This window comes from Rhyacophila brunnea, unplaced genomic scaffold, assembly GCF_057557595.1.
Source record: "Rhyacophila brunnea isolate RB1 unplaced genomic scaffold, BYU_Rbru_1.0 scaffold_24, whole genome shotgun sequence".
NCBI classification, from domain to species: Eukaryota; Metazoa; Arthropoda; class Insecta; order Trichoptera; family Rhyacophilidae; genus Rhyacophila; species Rhyacophila brunnea.
In genome coordinates, this window is record NW_028232904.1 from 17,520,170 (window position 1) to 17,542,419 (window position 22,250).

The following is a 22,250-nucleotide window of genomic DNA, read 5'->3' on the forward strand; positions in this document are numbered from 1 at the left end:
AACAATCATTATTCGTAGGATGTTTTATCACATTTAAATGGTCGATAATATAGCTTATAATCAGTAACTTTATAATTATCTTCAAATGTGTTAATCGTACCCATTTTTTTGAATCATAAAATGCCTAATTCTTGTCAAATTTTGGATCACAGAGATTATAAAATATATTTTTTTATCGTAAATACTTCACTATAATGGAAACATTAATTTTACTAATGGTTTTATAAATGCGTTTAAAAATTAATAACCTAGAAAATCTTCACACCACTGCACATGGATGTACTGAATTATGGCTATATTCTAAAACATTAGATCGAGAGATTTAAACGAATACTATTTATGTAATAAAAATACTTTATGCAGTCATCAAATGTTTAAAATAAATATAAAGGATAATAAGGTTTTAAAATTATATAAATAGATTATCTACAACGTTTAAGGTATGTCCAGGATCATGCTTTGAAAATAGAACAAAAGTTCCATTTTAACCGACGCTGAGCATGTCCCCCTTAATAATAATTCAAATTACTAATTACATTATAGTTGGCACTCTTCATCAGTGTCATTCTTCAGTGAATTAACAGAGATGGTGATTGTTCAAAATATTCTGCAGAATGACAAAACCATAGACTGAATTTGTCGCCGCGACAGCGTGACAGTAGGCGACATGTAGGCGACATGCACCTCATTTGATTTGCGCTTAAACATTTTAATATATTAACTTACAGCTGAGTCTTCGCCACAAGCATCACCCATTAGAGAGTCTTTGCCCCGACGTATCGTTGTCTATTTTTCTCTGTGCTCTATATTGAGTATAACTGTTCTCAAAGAAACGTCCCTGCCGCCTTGTATCGGTGATTAATGTGCGGACATCAAACATTCTCACTCACGTACCGGGTTTATTAACTGAACATACTCCGGTGGATCCTAACCCGAGTCTCGCACGATTTAGATAGACGTTAATTTGCCAATGCCATCTGGATGACAGGACAAGTGGACATTTTTAAAAAGGCGGTTGCCGACTTGGTGCCGGTAACTATTATTTTTAAATTCGTGAATAAATACACGCATACATAATTTTGAAAACACTCATGAGAAAATATGGCCAATAGAAAAAATCTTTTTTGATAAAAGTAAAACACCCGTTATGAATCGAACCTGCGCCTCTTGGATATCGCGCCCTGTGCATTACTACTATGCAACGACTACCATGCTTAATTGCGACAAATTTTAACTATTGGCTTTTTTAATATCTGCTCTTAAGCACTCTTCAAATTGAGCTACAGTAGGCGATCGGTTTTTGTATTTTTAAATTAAAGTAAATAAGATACATAAATCTAAACTATAATTATTATTTAAAATAAAAATGGAAAATTATGCTTGTCTAATTGGGAATAATTAAATAATGTCCAATTGTATTAAAAGATATTGTAGATATATTGTTCTATTTATTTAACGCATTTATGGTTTTAAAGTTATCAAATATTTTCAAACACAAAATTAATACAGTTTCCATTAACTTTTAATTTACCTAGAGAGACCACTTTGTAGAGATGGAAAACGTAGAAGCATAAAATGCAATAGCTATCTCAAAAATAGTGAATATTGATTTATCTAATTGCAGTATTAATTGAGGTGACGATATGAATTTTCCAGAGCCGGTATTCGAACCCGGATCCCATTACATTATAAGCCGACGCGGCAATCACTCGGCCATCGTGGGCGAATATATTCTTTACCGAACAATACATACACAAGTAATATTCCAAATGTATTAAGAATATCTAGCGATAGAATATGAAGCTTCATTTTTTATAATGTTTTATAGTAGTCATATTACTAAAAGTAGCACTGCTCTTCGTCTTGGTAGGATTACAAAATATCCTAATTCCTTTACCAAGATCCGTGCGTTTATAATATAAAAAGCGAATTTGGTTTTTTTCAACAAGCAAAAAGGTGGAAAAGTACAGTTAATACATAGGTATATGGGTACTAACACAATGTATGGGCAGAAAATATATATAATACAGTTTTAAATGCTTCATTTTCAAATGCGACTTAAAAGTCGGAGCATTATTGTATTAATAAGCCCGGGAAAATTAAAAAGTCGCCCTTTTATTGTCATATAAATTTCATTCGGTACAGGAAGATGAAAAAAAATGTAAATTTCTTTCAACTTGCTCGAAAATCCGCAGCAGTTTATAGCGCACTAATTAATAATGTATGAAGCATGACATTTATCTTAAAGTTTTTTTTGTTATTTTAATTATAAATGTAAAAATATTTTTACCACCCTTCTCAAATATTTTGAATTGCTTATATTAATTATGTAATACGAGTATATTATTACCAGCCAAAGTAAATTAACACGACGCGGATCAATTATAATATAATGAATATGTACATATTTTCAGATAGCCAATTCAGTCTGTTAGCTCTCCATAACTCGTAATCCATACACCTACTTAACTAATAGAGACACTACCAATTCAATCACACTATTTTTTATACTCAACAATGAACTAAGCTCTCTATAGTCAGGTCGTGACACGAAACTGTGAACTTCGATGTACAGCCAGTTTTTGCTCATTCTTCGAATGCTTATGCATAAATAATTATAATTAATATTGCATAACATGATGATTGTTACATATGAAAAATATGCAATCTAAAATCTTCAATGATTGCGAACATTGAAGTTAATGGCCCACCAAACTACATCCGGTCTTAATCGGGCATATTACAAAGCTCTACTTTTGGTGTGAAGTATTAGCAACGCCTGGTAATGTCTCAGGAGCAGATACCCAAAACTACGGTCACCACGCTCCCAAATGAGCTTTAACTGAGTTTTTTGAGTTGACTTTATTTAATAAAAAGTGCCATTATTAGACATGGAGACTAATGAATCTAATTATGACGCCGGATTTTTTTTAAATACAATATAATTGGCCTTTGTAGCGAACAGGTTGGACGGCCTGATGGACCCAACGGCGGTTTGGACCAACTTAAGCTTCTCTTCCTTCTCGAAGCACATTCTCGGATATTCCCAGAGGATGTGGTTTGCATGCTGTAGTTCTCCGCCACATGGACATTTATCATGTGACAAGTCCCAAGCTCAAAGAACTTTTCAGCGAATTCACCATAGCCAATCAAGAATTGACTGGTGTATGGTCAGCAGTCAATTTGGTTATCTCCAATCGCCATTGTACATTTGGTAAAAATGTACTAGTCATGTACTTGCCCGTTACCGAACGACATTCGAAGATAATCAATAACTAGCACTACCATTTGTATTTCACAATTCAGTGCCACGATCTATATACAGTCAGCCACGGTCGGGTGTATAATGTTACGCCGAATGTGCGAAATTGACTATTACATGAAATGGGCAAAATTTTGACTAATTCATGTAACAGTCAAGCCCGTTGCCTTATTCATGAATTAGGTAAATTATCTGCCGAGTGCGTGAATTCGCTAGGGTATGGAATTCTTAAACTGTCAACATGACTTAAGTAAATTTAATACGGATGGTTTTATTAGTTATAATTGGACATAATATATTACACAATAATTCTGAATTCAACTGAATGTCCATTTTGAGGTTAGCTAACAAGTGTTAACAAACTATCACAAACAAACAATCGACCATGCACGATTGATACCCAAGCACGAAACAAATCGCGAAAATACCTTTTAATAAAATTCTTCCGTTATCGTATATTATAGTTCTAGATTTTTTTGGGCATAGTAAATGGATATGAACATCATTGTAGTTATTGATTGGTATATTTTTATATACCTAATCAATGACATTTGACACATTTGGTTAGTTTGATTAGTTGCAAAAAACACCACTGGAGCGCGACCATCTATTTTGACCAATGCATGACCATTTTGACACATTTGGTTTAGTTGCAAAAAATACCACCGTAGCGCTATTATCTAATTTGCCCAATGCATTAACTAGGCAGAAAAATTACTGCCGAATTCACGCACTTGGCAGATATTTTGCCTAATTCATGATTTAGGCAAAATTTTGCCGATTTCATCTAATAGTCAATTTCGCACATTCGGCGTAACATATTATATACTATTTATGTACTAAACGAATTCTCGGTAACTTTTTATATGACATTTATTCATTTTTCTTCTTAATATCCAGAGTTTATTTAATAAATCCACCTAAAGCGTCGTTTTCCTCTCAATTATTTTCATAATGCTCCAAAATCTAAGCCATTTTGAAAATAATAAATCACACATAATGCGCACATTTCATATAAGTATATTTGAAAATTATTCAATGAAATATATACATTGTAAAGTATGTAATGTAATAATATTCAATTCTTTGATAAATAAAATTATATTTGAATCCATAATAATACTATCAAAGTACTTATCATTATTATTATTTTTCTTAACTATCGTATTTTTAATATTAATGGTTAAATATTAGGAAATTCTATAATTCATAATCTCTTTCTATAAGGTTTTATTGCACACTTTCAAGATATTTCACTGTCACAATACAAAATAATATTATGTTCTTATTTTTTTTGGGGCTTCAGCCACGGAAAACGTTCTCGCCTTAAGGCTTATACTTCATCTGGGGCACGGTCCGATCGTGACTACGCGACGCGAAGATTGTGCAAATTACGCGTGCAGAACAAAACATAATTTGTCATAAAAAATCAACTTGCGTCCATTTAATGTTATGTTTATTGTTCTATTACTAATAATAATAATATATTCATTGACATGTTTTCTTATTTCAAGTAAATGGGTAAGCTTTTTTAGTCATCTTTACACGATTTAAGAATTAATTCCCCCGTTGCCATCACAAAACAAATTGACGTGTTCACAGCTCGACTTTCGCTCTCCGATTGCCAGCCAGTCCGAAATTTCGTCGCAGCTATTGTTGAAAATTATTTGTCGTTTCACTGAAGTACCGTCTTACGAGCGTACTTTACTGCAAATAATTTTCAACAGTAGGTGCGACGAAATTTCTCACTAGTCGCCAATCGGAGACCGATCGTCGAGGTGTCCGCACGTCGATTTGTTTTGTCATGGCGTCGGATGAAAATATTCTTAAATCGTGTAAAGATGACTAAAAAACTTTACGTATATACTTAAAAAAACAGTGAATATACTATTATTATTAGTAATATGGCAATAAACATTAAATGGAAGCATGTTGGATTTTTATGACAAATTATATTTCGTTCGGCACGCGTCATTTGCAGAATCCGCGCATCGCCTAGCCACGATCTTTTTAGACCATGCTTCAACTGAAGTATTTTACTTGGGTACTTTAAAAAAATATTCAATAGTATTATATAATATATTATTTATATTTCAATGAATATATTTTGATTTAATAGTTGGTGAGAATGTAAATATGCAGACGTAAACAATGATTTAATCGTGCATATGTTTAAGTTCCAACGAAAAAAGAGTTTTTTTTATTTTATATAAAGCCTTTGGCATGGTAATTCTCAATCCGCGATAAAGAATACATTATGTTAAGAGTAAAATGAATTCATATTACTAAGTAGTAGATAGAAACTGATTAAAATACCTCGTCTGCAGGTGTCTACGACAGTGCGGCGTCCAATTGTCCGGAGGCCAGTCGTCCCATTCCCACTGAAGACTTTCCAGAAATACCATGTAACGGTTTAATACTAAACATTCATAGAGTTTAGTTTACACCCTTACTTATAAAAAATATTTTCCCCTTAAAACAAATTCGTTTTATCATATTATGAAAATCTTGCGCTAGACTATCAAACATTCCCAATAAAATCAGTCAATTTGTCTCACTAAATAAAGATTTTCGAAGAGTAAAAAAGATGAATCGAAAATACTGGATTGATGCGTGGAAAAGGGTGATTTATTCTGTTTTAAAAAAAATGAGGTTTCAGTAAAAAAATATTAACCTACGAAGCCTTAGAGATAATACTGACGATCAAAAACAGAAACATACCATATGAGACGTGGTGACTTTGTTCAATATAAAAACATAATGGAAACTAGAAAAAAATCCTTTACGTCATAGAACAGCATAAAAATAGTTACATATTAATTTTATAATAGAGCAGTGCCACCAGGGATGCCATCCGGTTGCCAATCCTCACCTATAAAAATGGCTGCTAAACAAATACCCTCAGGATAAAAACTCCTCGTCAATAACCCCATGTTTAGGAACACTCCGTATAATAACCCCTTGTGAAAACACACAAACATCAACCCCCCCCCCCCCCCGTCTCATATGAAAATAAAAACACTTCATAAAAAACCCTTATCGCAATGAACGAATATTTATTTTGTCACTTTAACGTTTCGCGGTAAGTGAGTATTATTGTGTTATAATACCATGTTTGCTTCGACATGATACTATACTACACATTGCCTTTGTAATTTGTTAAAATATTTCGTTTCATAGCTTCTGAACGTGTAATATAACAACTTACTATAACTACTAACTAGATACCCAGCATGGTGGCGCTGGTGTCACGATGTGAGTATTCATTTTTCAAATCGTCGCAACTCAAATTATTATTGTTGTCTCAATCTAGCGTAGCTGCCAAGTCTGTCATTAACCCTTATTTGTATGATGTTGCCTTTCAATGACAAACTTTATTTTTTATGGGAATGAAATTTTATTTAAAAGCTTATAGTTCTCTGCAGTAGACAAGGTGTTCTAACTACACTATTTATTCAAAGGTATTACTGATAATGTATAATACTATTACACATTATTAACTCATTCCGTTCACTAGATAATGATTTTTAATTACCACCTTTGAAATGCACGTTAATTACATCGATCGGCCGCCTGCCCATTACGCGCCAGGTGCGTCTTCAGCATCCAAAGTATTCATGTGGTCAATTAGAAAAATAATATGTACCTACATTAAAGGGTTGCCACCTTACGTTAAGAAACGTTACATTTCGCAATTCCTACTTCGAGATAGTTAACAGCTCTTGGAATGTGTCATAGTATTTTTATCACTATTTTTTATTGATTTTGGAGTTAAGTGTTATGTCGAAGAGCTTTTGAGTTCTTAATGTCCTCTAAAAAGTTTTACAAGCGCTAAGAGTAATCAACTGTAGAAAGATAGCGAACAAAATAATCTGCCTAAAAGGCTAAGGTCCATTGAGACGTGTAGTATGAAAAAAACAACCATTGTAAAATAGTATTTTAAAATTCTTTGTCAGAATAATAATAATATTATAATCTATTCATATTCTTTATTTCAAAAGTATGTGATAACGATATTTTCTATAAAAATGAGTTTCAGCGATTATTACCTTTTCACACGCATCATTTCAATTCACGGCGTCTCAAGCCAGTTTTGAATTATTTTTTTCCCAATTTTATTCGCACGTTTTACAACTTTTTTACGGTTATGACTGCCACTGTCCCAGGAGTATGGGTTACGGGTTCAAAAGAGGTTGGTTGATGGAGGTATCTATCAAATAGCACGGGGAGGGCCACTTAGGACTAGTCATACTTTTTTTATCGTTTTCTTCTAAAGAATACATCTCTTATTGCAACCCTTTCGGACAGGGTTCATGCAGGCAGAGGTGTATATTAAATTTGTGGAGTTACTGCTAAACGTTGGTCAATTTCGAAATCATGTATTGGAGTAATTAATTGCAATTTGAAGTCTAAAATCAGGCGTGATGCTAATTTAGTGCATATTATAATATATAATATATCGGATGACCTTGAAGTGTTTTTTTTAGCATACATATTTATATATGTGTCGCTATATTTCAAAATCAGCCAAGCCCGCCTTTAACTATTTTTAACTTTTTTGTGAATTGCTGAAGAACTATTGCTTTCTAACATTCCTTCATTATCAAAATGTAGAATTTATTAATTTTAAATATTCTATACTCGAAATAATATAAACTTTCACCCTTGTGACTGTGTATTTGAGAAAACAAAAAGCTGTTTTTCTCCTATTCATCTATTATGGATTTGGCTGATTTTGAAATCTAGCGACACATATAGACACAGAATCCATTGTTAACTTTAAATACCTAAATTATCGACTTACCAACTTTTGGCTGTAACCCCACGATTTATCAACGACTTATATTAAAGGAAATCTCGCTTCATTCTTCAAAAAGAGATCAGCCAAGAAGTAATTAAAATTATGATACAGACAAACAAATCTTAATACGGTTTTAGAGCAAGATTCCTCACAAGAAAAACTAAAATAAAAGCATACAAAACCTCTCGTCGGGCCAATAATAACATATAAATCGGAATGCTGGGTTTTATCAAAAAATATGAGAGGAAAATTGATATCGTTGGAAAGAAGATAATAATATTAAGAAGGGTTACGGGGACGTATGTGTCAAAGCCAAGGCAAAAAGCTATAACCATGAATAATACACCGTGTACAATGATCTCTCCATCATCTCACACGTGAACGTGGGTACCATATTAAATTATAGTAATAAAAAAAATAAAAAAAGCCTTTTTATTTCTTACAAACAAAAGTAAATGACAGTTAAATGACTATATCTAATGAATATATAACCTATGAATGTATCTATTATGTATATATATCTATCTATGGTTGTATTATCTACTTATTTTCTAGTTTATATAATATTAATTAATATTATTTTTTATATTTTTGTATAATACATATATATATATATATTAAGATTTTTTATTTATGTATATAATACTATAAGAATGATAATGTTTATAAATTAAACAATGATATGTAATTAGTTTGTTTGGTTTGTAAGAACCCCTCTTCGGGTGAAGGCCTCCTCCAAAGTGTTAATCTCTGGCCTCTCTGGTTTCTTTCTCCATACCCGTTTGATTTCGTAGCTAAGTATTTGTCTTGTCTGGGTTGGCCTTTAATTAAATTATAGTAAATGAAAGTAAATTATCATTTTTGCCTCTAAGCGAAGCAGAGTGGATGGTATGTTAACTGTTTAAGATGAATGGTTTTTGCCCATTGTGTAGTTGCACTAGATAACATGATTTTTCGTCCAGCCTTGAACCAAACTCGATCTACAATGTGACTTCTATATCAAGTCTTCTACGTCACCACGGTCGTTTCTGGAACTAAAACCCTCCCCCCGCATTTACTTTACATGCTATAAATTAATTGTGTGTCCGATTAAAATATCACTACCGGTTTTCGGTATTTCTTATTGAATACCGGTATTAATACCGGTATTCGTTAAAACATAAGTACCTACTAATCAGTAAATGTAGCTATAAAAATCTCTTGACAACATTATTTTATAGAAAAAAATCTACATATCAACATTTATAATGGTGACATTTAAAAATATGTTATAATAAAATTACAATATTTTAGAATTGGTGATTTTTACAAATAATTTGAATATATTGATAATTTCATCTAAAGCCCTCAAAAAGGCGAGTTCATTAAGTGTAAATAAGCGCGGCTGCAGGAAAAGCTTCTTCAATTCAACACTTGCACAATCATCAATAATGTTATTATTGAATAATTGAACATTTTTCTCGGATGTTTTATATTTCGAAATGATATCAGTAGGTTAATTTATCGAGACAATTTTATAAATGGGCATATTAAATATAATGAATTGTGTTTTATTATTATTTCACCTATGTTTGTTTCAGTCAATATTTTGCATTTTATCAGCAAATAACTTATACACTCAATTGAATAGGAAATACAGTATAAACGAATGAATAAATAACATTAAATAAATTCATCGTCAAAAACATAAACGAGTGCGATTTCTTAATACCGAAAATTTTGAAATACCGGTATTGCAATCCCTATATCCGATATCACGCGTAGTTTAATCAACATGTGGAAGCAGACGAAGTGTATTATTTCGAAATATTTTGTGGAGGAGACACTAAAAAGAAAGCTTTTATTTCTTCTCAATAGAAGAATCAACACGCAAGATCACATGACGTAATAGTTTCAGCGCACAGAAACCACATGACGTAGCAGTGTCACCGTAGGAGCTAAAAATTATAAATATGTCGATTAACCATTCTATTACTCTACGCCACTGTCAGATTTTTTTAAAATATACCATTCTCTAATATTTTATTGGTGGTTCCCTATAGATTATTTTGATACAAAATACACAAATACATAATCTTTTAAATGATTACCTATGTACTCATAAAGAATAATTAATTTTGATTCACTTCAGAAATATAATGTTTTTTATCGATATTGTTAAAGACGTGTTCGTGAAATATTTATTTTGATCATATTATAATAATAAAAATATAGAATGGACGATGATGTCAATTTTATTTTAGATATTTAACGCAGCCTGGTTGCGATTTTTGCAGTGGACTATAATTTAAAGGGATGGTAGATTACGGATCTAGAAGAGGGGGAGTTTAACAGGATGCCAGGCGCTGACCTTTTGTGTTGAGAGGGCCGTCGCGCGCTGGAGCTTGTTCGGTGTACACACACTCACGCACTGGTAAACGGATGGTTCGGAATGTCACTCTCACGGTTTCACTTCTGTTTTGGGATAAATGATAAGTTCACGATGGATGATAGTTACGACGTTCGCTCAAACCGCATCAGATTTAGCGCAACAAAGGTGGATGTGTTAGTCATTCTGTGGTTAGCGATGGCTTAGCTTTAACAAACCTAGGCACGTCTGCTATCTTGATGTAACTAAATTGATGACTGATGACTGATGACCCGTGACTGGTCACCTGGCCTTGCGACAATAATAAATAAGGATTTTAGGTAGGTGGGAAAATAAGGAATTACGGCCACTATAATTGGCTAACCACAGCCATTTATTTGTTATAAATCCCTAGCGTTTTGAATCAAGACTCGTGACCAAAAATGAAATATTCAATTCGAAAACAATATATTATTCGTAGTATATTCTTGGGTTTTCACCGTGTCTCCTTCTTCCTTGGAGTAAAGAAGGAAGAAGGAGACACGGTGAAAACCCAAGAATATACTACGATAAAAAACAACCGTGAAAGCCTCAAACATTATAATATATTATTCGATGCATGGCAGAGTTCACTCGCAAATCTTGGTATTACGTTTGATTTTAAACTGACAATTAGTGGTCATATATTATTTACCATTTGTAAAAAAGGCTCTGCAAACGTTGGGATTCGTCTGACATACTCTCCGGGTCTTTTCAAATGTTACGGTATTTTCTTTATAATTCGTTAATTTGAAGCAGACTTGAGAGGGGATCTATTGTTTGGACCCCGTAGCGGCCTACCCTGTAGCCTGTATCCTAGGTAGCTAAAGATAAAGCGAAGATCGCCCTAATAGTGATTGAACTCCGTTAGGGGATGGCACGATAAGAAGAAATTGTTTTATGTCAACAAGTATTTATGGAATTCAGCTGGTTGTCATTAGCCTGAATTAATCCATTGCTGAATGTACCTGAACCCTTTCAAACATATTCAATCTATCATTTCAATCATTTGAATTGTTTTCACACGTACTTCCATTTATTCTGTTGTCTTTTTAAAGTAAATACAGTAGAATCGGTTATCCGGACCTCGATTATCCGGATTATTTTTAATATTCTTCTTCTTTTGCCATATCCGCCTCTTAACTGGAGCATATGGACACCACGCGGCGCATCCAAGAATCCCTGTCGCTCGCCAGTCTTCTTGTTTCATTCAAGGTCAAACCAGAAGCCCGTATACGCTCTGTAGATTGTATTTAACGGCCTTCTAGGACGCCGGAATCCGGTCGGCTTGAAGAACAGGCAAGCCAAGTTGAAGTTATCTTCTAGCATCCGCAGCACGTGGCCGAGCCAGGTCCAACGTCGCCTCTATACTTTCAGCGTGATGAGAGACTGCTTGGTGCGTTCTCTTATCTCCTCATTGCTTTTAAAGTCATGCCACCCGCACACCTAGTATTTGTCGCAAACATCTGTTTTCGAAGCTCAGTATACGGTTGCTCTGAGCCTTCATAAGATGCCATGATTCGCTACCGTAAAGCACCACCGTCAGAATGCAAGCGTTGAATAGGCGGCATTTGGTTTTGACCGAGTACAATCGTGAGTCCATTCCGCATCGAGTTGAATGTTGCTCCAGCCATTCCTATTCGGATAGCGAGCTCTTTCTGCAAAATGCCATCTCCCGTGATGTGTACCCCCAGGTACTTGAAGCTGTCGACGCTCTCGATGTTTTGTCCGTCGCTAATCAGAGGGAAATTTTTAATATTACCGATATGTCATCAAAAAGAAAACGTGTCGTACCTATTATCATTAAAAGACAAATTTGATATAATCGATACTTTGAAACGCGGTGACTTGGGATGTTATCTATCTAATAAATGGTGTCGAAACGTCAACAATCTCGGATATAAAAAAAACAAAGTGATACTAATTATTGTCTAATGTCAGAAGATAGAAGCTCAGAGCGGAAAGCTATGAAAAAAATCAGGAAATAAAGAAGTTGAAGAGTGTATTTTTATGTAGTTCATACAAAGACAAAATAGTCACGTCGGTAATACAGCCGATGGATCAGGATGTTTATATAGAAAACATATGCTTCGACGATTATTGCTAGCAGACGAAAATAATGAAGAAACAGTTATCAGCTTCTTTGGGAAAATAAATTTAAAAGATTGTTGCTACATGGCAGCAGATAATTGGAATTCTTTAGATGTGTCAACTGTGAAAAAATCATGGAACAAAATTTTGAAAAGACCATTAGTAACTTCCAGTACCTAACGCGGTAGAACCTGTTTTAAGCAAAAATCGATAAGTAATTGATTTTTTTAATAAAAAATAATTTATTATACATATGTATGTATGTGAATATCTAGACAAATAAAAATTATTCATACTGAATAATGAATATACTTGTCTTTCCCTTTCAATTATGATTTTTTTTCGATTATCTGGATTTTTCCTTATCCGGACTATCTTCATCCCCAATTGGTCCGGATAATCGAGTTTTTACTGTAGTTCTATATTAAACATACATAATTTTGAAAAGGCTTCTGAAAAAATTATATTACAGCCAATAGAAGAAGAAAAATTGAAAAAGTATGATACCCAGCAGGAATCGAACCTGCATCTTTCGGGTTTCGTGCCCATGCACATGCACAAAGGCGCAATACTTAATTGCGACAAATTTTAACTAATGGCTCCTAATACTCTCTGAAGCGCTTTCCAAATCGAGTTAATATTGGCGATCGGCTTTTGTATTTTAAATCAAAGTAGGTATTACTTTAATTACTAACCGACGTTACGGATCACTCCGTTCTATATTACGTTATTGTTAGATAACTGGATATGAGGCGTCTAATTACAAAAGGCGACAAGTCCACGAAACAACGTTTTTATGTTTCAAGCTCCAATTATTTGTTTTAACGTGAGATTATTTTCTCCGTTGTATTCTATGTCAAAATTAGAACCAAATGGCAATTTTTTTCAGCGGATAAACTCTTAAATGTAATAAATATAGGCAAAATAAAATTGGACGTAGCGCTATTTGTACTTCACTTTTTAATTTACGCCGCATAAGGCACATATTTCCGTGGCACTGTCATAAGTTTACCAGATGCTTCGGCATGGGAGACTCCCTTTGCAATTTTGAACATTCCCTTATTGGTTGAATTAAACACGCGCGAAATCAACCAAGCTTCAAATAATATGAAACACGGACTTGGCGCTTTTTGTAATAAATCGAGACTTAAAATATTTTTTTTCGTAGGGTTATGTCGCGTTTTGGAATTTATAGATCAATACATATTGTGTAAAATTATTAACAAAGAATACGTGCGTATTTTTTTCTCGATTTTGACAAAATGTGGACTTATCGCTTTTTGGAATTACACGCCTCATATAATACTTTTTGTGCTGTGTCGCTATTGGCAAAAGGTTGAAATCCCCTGGTGTCCACTACCGAATTTCATGAGATTTAATAAATAATCTTCTTAATTAGGCAGTGGATAAATCCCGACTGAATTTGATGATGACGATAACGTCCAGTGGTTCTTAAAAGCTTTAGAGGGAATTTTTAGTTAACGTTTTGCCTCAGCAAAGGGTCATTAGCGGTAAATTATAACTCTCCGGGGGCTACTTCATTCTCTCTATGACTCTAATCTCTATTATTTTTGGTCATATATAATTAATTTTATCGCGTACTTTGACGTATTCAAATCGTTGTACATAATATTTAGATATACGAATATATTGAAACAACTAATTACCTATTCAAAAGTCTAAGTATTCACGAAGGGCGTTCATTATATTATCTACTTCGGCAGAAAATACCATGATAGATTAAGGGCGGAAGTACTCAGCGTGGGTCAAAATGGAGCTTTTTTAACCTACCTAACCAAAAAAAAAAAATTTTTTTTAAACGGTACATGTTCAAACACGCGCGTTAACATCATTTTACTACCTACTTCAATTATACTTTGTCAATTTATGGCTACAGCCGTATGTTGTAGCTTAACCACTGAGGAATACCAAAAGAAATGGCGTATTTCAAAAAAACACTACCTTATTCTTAGGTCAATAATTATTATAAAGCAATCATTATTCGTAGAATGTTTATTACACTTGAATGGTCAAAGACATAGCTTATAATTAGTATCTTTAGAATTATCTTCAAATTTTTTTTGAATAATAAAATGCCCAATTCTCTTCAAATTTGGGATCGCAGAGATTATCAATATGATTTTTTATCGTAAATATTTCACTATAATAATTTCGATATAAATTATACTGATGGTTTTATAAATGCGTTTAAAAATTAATAAATGTAAAAAATCTTAATACCACTGCACATTTATGTACTGAAATACGACTATATTCTAAAACATTAGAGCGAGAGGTTTAAAAGAATACTATGTTATGTAATAAAAATACTTTATGCAGTCATCAAATGTTTAAAATAAATATAAAAGATAATAAGGCTTCAAAATTATATAAATAGATTATCTACAACGTTTAAGGTATGTCCAGGATCATGCTTTGCAAATAGAACAAAAGCTCCATTTTGACTTACGCTGAGCTTGTCCCCCCTTAAAACAATTTATTTTTTACATTACGTACACAGGACGTAACTTTTCTTTTTAAATATACTTTTCTAGTATTCTAAAGATCTAGCCCTCACCACCTTTTTGACTTATTATACTTGAATATCGCTGTCCTCCAAAAAAAATAAACAATTACATAACATACCCCATTTAAAATATCGGTAGACTAAATTAAAATTCATACAAAAGTCAATAAAATGAATAAATCTTGGATTTGAAATTAGTAAATTAATGTTACACGTTTTTTTGGCTATGGAAAACTTTTGACTCTTCATTAACATTTTTTTCAGAATTATTTTAATTTTATAATATTAAACCATTAATTTAACTGTCGTTTACGTGGCATAACTCTTTTATAATGGTTTTAAACAAAATTATTTTTGAACATTATATAATTTAGAAAAACACTTTCTGAGAGAGTATATTATAACCAATAGAAAAAGTCTTTTTTGAAAAAAGTAAGCCACCCCGGCCGGGAATCGAACCCTGCATCTCCACGGGTAAACGCCCCAATCATCGCATTTATCCAATATGTGACGGTGTGACATACTAATAGCGAAAAATTTTAACTATTGGTCACTTTAATACCTACTCATCAGCGCTTTTCGAAATCAAGCTACTTTGGCAATCGATTTTTGTTTGTTAAATCAAAGTAGGTAACTATTTACTATTACTTTAGATTACTAACCAATATTATCCAATATTTTTTAGAAGTAACTACTTGCACTTGCTAATATTTTTGTTAATTCTACTTTAATTGAGTTATTTACGTTGACATCTATAACTAGTCTAGTCTAGTCTACTATAACTTACTATAGTCAACATTTCAGAAGATGGGTTCATAACCTGAAACATTAATTACTAAATTAAAATAGAAATAACAAATATTATGTAATTTTAAAACATAATATTATATTTATTTTGTTATGTCAATATTTTTTATTTATTCGAAGGGTTAATGTGCGAGGAATCGTTGTCTTTCCGATTTATTATAAATATATTTCCATCTTTATGAAAAAAATGCAATTTATTTTTTTAAATAGGTAGGGCGGCTTGTTTGGACTTCGCACGAGGGCGGCTGTTTCCCTTAAAACGGGAATGTAACAGAGAATCTAAGGTCCTCATAGAATGATAACTTTATCCAGCTGCTGTCAGGATAACAAAAGTGGGAGGTAAAATACTATTAACCAATGTTGATGATGAATACCTTTTTAATGGCACAATCCGCCCTTCGCCCTATTCGACGCAGCGATTTGTTCAATCCTATCATTCTTCAATCGAAACCACGTGGAAAATTCTAAAGCCTTTAAGACATATCATCGATGCAGCGGCGTTCATATATTAATATAACTGTTGTTATAAAATAATAAAACTCATTCATCCATATCATATAAAAACAAATAAGTTGTATAAATATTCTTATAATTTAATTTATATTGAGATTTTGTATACTGAGCCGAATTTACCATAAAACGGGCTGTAGCCTAGAGCTCTCGAAGTTATGGAATCCCGAGACCCAAAAAATAAATTGAAATAATTATATCCCGACATAAAGAGATAGTAGGTACTATTTTTGTGTGAATTAAATGATATAATATATTAAGAAAATTTCGTGTTGCATTTCAGTTGTTATTTTTAAGACTTGAAAATGAGTAATAAAAATACAATTAAGCAAATATGTAAGAGCTTTAGTAGTTAATTGTTATAAAATACTTATAATATAAACATTTTTTTTAAGTTACGATTTAATACGTTGACTTCTTGGATGTTCTAATAAGTAGATCTTAGCCCACGGTCCCTTTAAACATAAAGCCGGTTCTTTCTATATATAGAAAATTGAATTTGGCTACCATTGCTTTAGAGCATAGATTTCCAAGAAAAATCGCCTTACTCTTTTACGGCATATTTTTCACAGCATCAAATTAATTAAAAACTATTCCTTCATTGAAAATTTTATTTCAATAAATGTATATCAAAATATAATGACACAATATACCAGTAACATAACATTTAAATACAATATTTTTTCATATAAATGCAGGTGTTGGCCACTGACGAAAAACTATATTATTTTACATATTTGTTTTTGTGATAAATTGTTTAATTAATTTAATAGATATCTTTAAATCATTAAATCCGAAAAGATTTCAACTTCAAACAGCTCTGCTCTGCTAAGTAAAAAGACAGTGTTTTTTATTTTAGTGAAATGAGAACCAATTTTAAACTACCGTTTCTTTTATTTGATGTAAAATTATTGGATTGTTTTGATATAATCTGAAAATATATACTATCTATAAAATAGAGTAAAAACGCTGTCTATTTACTTAGCAATATTTTGTAATGTGTAGAAGTTTGTATTTTTGCCCGCTTTGATCAGGTCTTATGTGACTCCACACATGCTCCTCCCTCTAGGAGACAAAACTCTCTGACTTTTGTGATCACTGCTTTAAAGATACTTACATTATCACAAATTTGAGATACCAAATAACGGAGACAAAATATATAAGTAGATAATAAAGAAATTGAATATATAGTACTGATGTGTGTTATTAATTTTTAGCCACACGCCTTACATAATATTGTTGCAAGTGTTAATTTCGAGAAGTTTGTTTTTAGATATCAAGAATTTAGATGGTAGTTTACTAAGTTTGAATCAACCATGTAGTTGCCTTAATTTTATTAGCTGTGCGAGTTTTATCAATATTATTTTAGGGGGGACATGCTCAGCGTAGGTCAAAATGGAGCTTTTATTCAATTTTCAAAGCATGATCCTGGACATTCCTTAAACGTTGTAGATAATCTATTTATATAATTTTGAAGCCTTTATATTTATTTTAAACCGTTTAAAAAAATCGGTTAGGTACATGTTCAAACACGCGCGTTAACATCATTTTACTCCCTACTACAATTATAGTTTGTCAATTTATGGCTACGGCCTTATGTTGTAGTTTAACCACTGGGGAATGCCAAAAGAAATGGCGTATTTCAAAAAAACACTACCTTATTCTTAGGTCAATAATTATTATAAAGCAATCATTATTCTTAAAATGTTTATCACACTTGAATGGTCAAAGATATAGCTTATAATTAGTGTCTTTAGAATTATTTTCAAATGTGTTAATCTTGCCCATTTTTTGAATAATAAAATGCCTAATTCTTGTTAAATTTGGGATCACAGAGATTATCAATATATTTTTTATCGTAAATATTTCACTATAATAATGTCGACATAAATTATACTAATGGTTTTATAAATGCGTTTAAAAATTATAAATGTAAAAAATCTTAACACCACTGCACATGCATGTACTGAAATATGACTATATTCTTAAACATTAGAGCGAGAGGTTTAAAAGAATGCTATTTTATGTAATAAAAATACTTTATCCAGTCATCAAATGTTTAAAATAAATATAAAGGATAATAATGCTTCAAAATTATATAAATAGATTATCTACAACGTTTAAGGGATGTCCAGGATCATGCTTTTAAAATAGAATAAAAGCTCCATTTTGACCGACGCTGGGCACGTCCGCCCTTAAGGGGACGCTCTACAGAATTGCCCTTGAGAATTGAAAATATGGTTTTTTTACATGTGGTCCGGAATTGTTGCTCTACTGGTAATATTCAAAGGTCGCCGACAATGCTTTGGTCTAAACTCTAAAGTAAATAATGATCTCTCATAACACTGTCAACGTGAATAAAATATGGGGTGACCAAAAAATGATATCTTCTAATATACGTAAATGTTACTAAATTCAATTTGTTAATCATCTGTTTGGTGGGAAATATTGTAACCAATATGATGGATAGCCACGATATAAACTTAATAATATATTAATAACGTTTTAACCAGAAATTGTCCGAGAGCTAAACATACGAAGGATGTTGAAATACATATCTACCTACATTTTTATTTCATGTGCTATCCAAAAAACATTATTATTGAATAGTATTTATTTTGAATGTGTAAGACCTATTACATAATTATTAAAAAAATAGGTACACATTGTTTATTTCTAATGCATATTTAAAAAAAAAAAGTGTTATATAGTGATGTCTGTTTATTATAAAAAGAAAGTGACTTTTTATTAAAAGAAATGAAAATATAATTAATTATATTTTCATTTCTTTTAAAATGGAATTCTACCATTTACTTGGTTACTACTGCTAACTCAATTAATGACTTTTTATTACTTACCCGATTAGTTTAATTAATTTAGTCTGACACTTTTACAAACAAGTAACGCAATTTTACTTTTATAAAAATAGGTAGGTACAATAATAATTGTTGGTAAGTAAAGCCACTGCAAGAAATAATTTATATAAAAAATTATTATTAACGTAGAGACACCCACACATTTTTTTATTCAAAGCTAGCGTCGCTGAGAAGATAGCAAAGTTACCGACCAGGGATGTCGAAGACTAATTACTTATTTTTATGATGTGTTTTTAATTGTGTGCAATTTGGCGGAAAAATATAATATATAGATACAGTTGCTTACCATTCGGTTATCCAATGAGCTGGGTTTTGTTTAATCTTTTGCAGACATCCTACAGTTTTATTTTTTATCTTGCCCATCTCACGTAAGGATATCTGATATTATAAAAGTTACATAGTACAACAGTGTTTAAATCTAATATGTAATTGTACAGGTTTAATTAAAAACTATAACAAAATTAATATTTTAATGATTTACAGATTTTCCTATGCTATATCAACTTTATATCAATTTTAATGAGAGATACATATTACGATATATCCAAAATACACATCATCAGATAATATGTGAAATATTTTGATAAGCAAAAAAATAAGAACAATACAAAAATAACATAACATAATCAGCCAGTCTTTTCATAATTATTTTAGATAAATGTTGTATGCCGTTTGACGCTTGGAATTATGTAATTATTCCATCTGTTCAGTAAGCCATTTTTAACTTTAAATTTGTAACTTTTTAAAACGTAAAATTAGATTGATATTATTTTGACAGCCCTGTATTCGTTCGGCCGGCTTCAGTTACGTCGCATACATGTTATGTTTGAAGGGAATAATAATAATGATATTCATTCGCCCGAGAATTGTAATTAATAATTATTGCGTTTCTTAAAATAAATTCCCGATGGTTAGAGGTTTTTGAGGTTAGACTGAATTAAAATGACGTCCTTTCGACTCTGAGATCATTCTCTGAATGAACTATGAATGACCTTGTTCCTGTTCATCGGGCTCTTAAGTAGTTTTTGAGTCTTAACCAAATAATAAACTGATTGAAAGACATTATTATTATTATAGATATTTTATATGGATAAAATTAATAAATGTATATAATCAAAAGTTATATAAATACACATATTCGTAAATGAATTTTGTTTTTACCTATTCCAAAAATCATCCCCAAATCGACGCCACTTTTCAAAAATTTAGGGCGTCGGTATCCCGAAGATTGATCATTATTTCCAAAGGTCCGTTCTAGAGCAGTTGGCAATCTTTTATGGCAAGTATTCTTTGCTTTTTTGCAAACGAAAGAGGTTTTTTATTGATATTAGCCATTTCCGATTTCAATCCTGAGATTATTTTGACTCCAATATTCAACCTACATAAACAGGGGTTAGAGTCCAGCGAATTTTATGACTGTATACAATTGATTGACTTGCAACACTAGGGATATAAGTGACAGTTCAGTAAAACTGACAATGGCACAGTTATAAGCATTTAGATTGTTTTTGCTTTATTACTAAACACGGTATGAAAGGCTTTGCCAAAAATCTCTTACTACCTGGAGTGATCCTGTGCTGATTGGGTCGCTTCAGTCATCTAGTCATTTTATTTTACAACGTTTTTATTAGGTCGTATTCTTGTTTGTCCGGTGGTTTTTTATCCAGTACAAATCTTGCAATCGATTTTTAACTAACTTCCCGACTAGCTAGACATTTGAAACTTTTAGAATATATCAGAACACGATGCCAATGCATTCTTATAATACTTTTAGCCATCTTTAAGTGGAATTTAATTCTGTTTTGTATGAAAAGTTATTTCGGAATAAATCCGTAAAAAGTAAAACACTATTATTGGTTGCTAAAGGGTTGGTCCTACCAACTAAATTATTAATATATACGTGCGTTATTATGGAAATCAATATGACATTTGAATATTCTATATTTGCTTGTTTGTTGCAAAATAACAAAAAAATGATTTGTTGATGATCAGAACACGATGCCAATGCATTCTTTTAATACTTTTAACCATCCTTAAGTAGAATTGAATTCATTTTCAGTTAATTCTGTTTTGTATGAAAAGTTGTAAATCCGAAATCCAATCCACTATTATTGGTTGCTAAGTGGGTAGTCTTAGCAACTAAATTATTAATATATAGTGCGTTCCTATGGAAATCAAAATTACATTTCAGTATTCTCTATTTGTTTGTTTGTTTTTTATTTACTTCGTATCAAGTACAAGTTTGAGCATATTGAGCATAATAATTCAACAGAAAATTTAAAAACGTTGTGTATAAAACGTTCTTTTTATCTTGTAATTATTTTTGGTGATGTCGCTCTATCTAAAGTGTAAACACTCTAGCAATCTACTTTCTCTGATGCCGATTTTTCCACGCTACTCAGCTCTCTTATAACAATGTGGTGGAATAATAATTGATGAACTGATTTCGAGTATGTTGTTGAGAGACTTTCTTTGATTCCAAGGTCTTCTAATATAAAAAAAAAACATTTGTGCACATGGTCATCCATATAATACGGAGTAACATTCACTAACACTTCATCTCAAATTTAATGTGTCGATTCTCGTCGTATCGGATTCTCTCAACGTCCAGATTTTAGCACCATATAATTACAAAGATTGCAGCGCTTTAACAAGTCCTTTTATAGTTTTTGTGATGCTAGTGATTTTCCGTATCTTGGTGATACCACCAGTGACGTCGCGTGGGGGTAGGCAGATTGAGCGTTGCTTGGGGTCGGCAGTTACTCGAAGGGCGGCAAATCGAAGAAAATCGTCTGGAATATATAGAAATAGCTACTAAAAACTTAGTAATAACTAAAATATCTTTCCATTAAAAAAAATTAGCTGACTGGTTTTGTCGGGTTAACGATATCTAGCTTACTTCCGTTGGCCTTCGACGTCCTTGGTGACAAGAAACGATACGTGCAGATTTTCGAATAATTAGTCTGATATTTTGTTAGTGACGTATCCTT

The 22,250-nt window shown here is 32.1% G+C and overlaps 1 protein-coding gene across 1 annotated transcript in view; it reads left to right on the plus strand.

Moving 5' to 3' along the window:
* 5-HT2A (5-hydroxytryptamine receptor 2A) overlaps window positions 1-22,250 on the plus strand; it is a 222,283-nt gene that overhangs the window by 117,404 nt on the left and 82,629 nt on the right. The window lies entirely within an intron of this gene.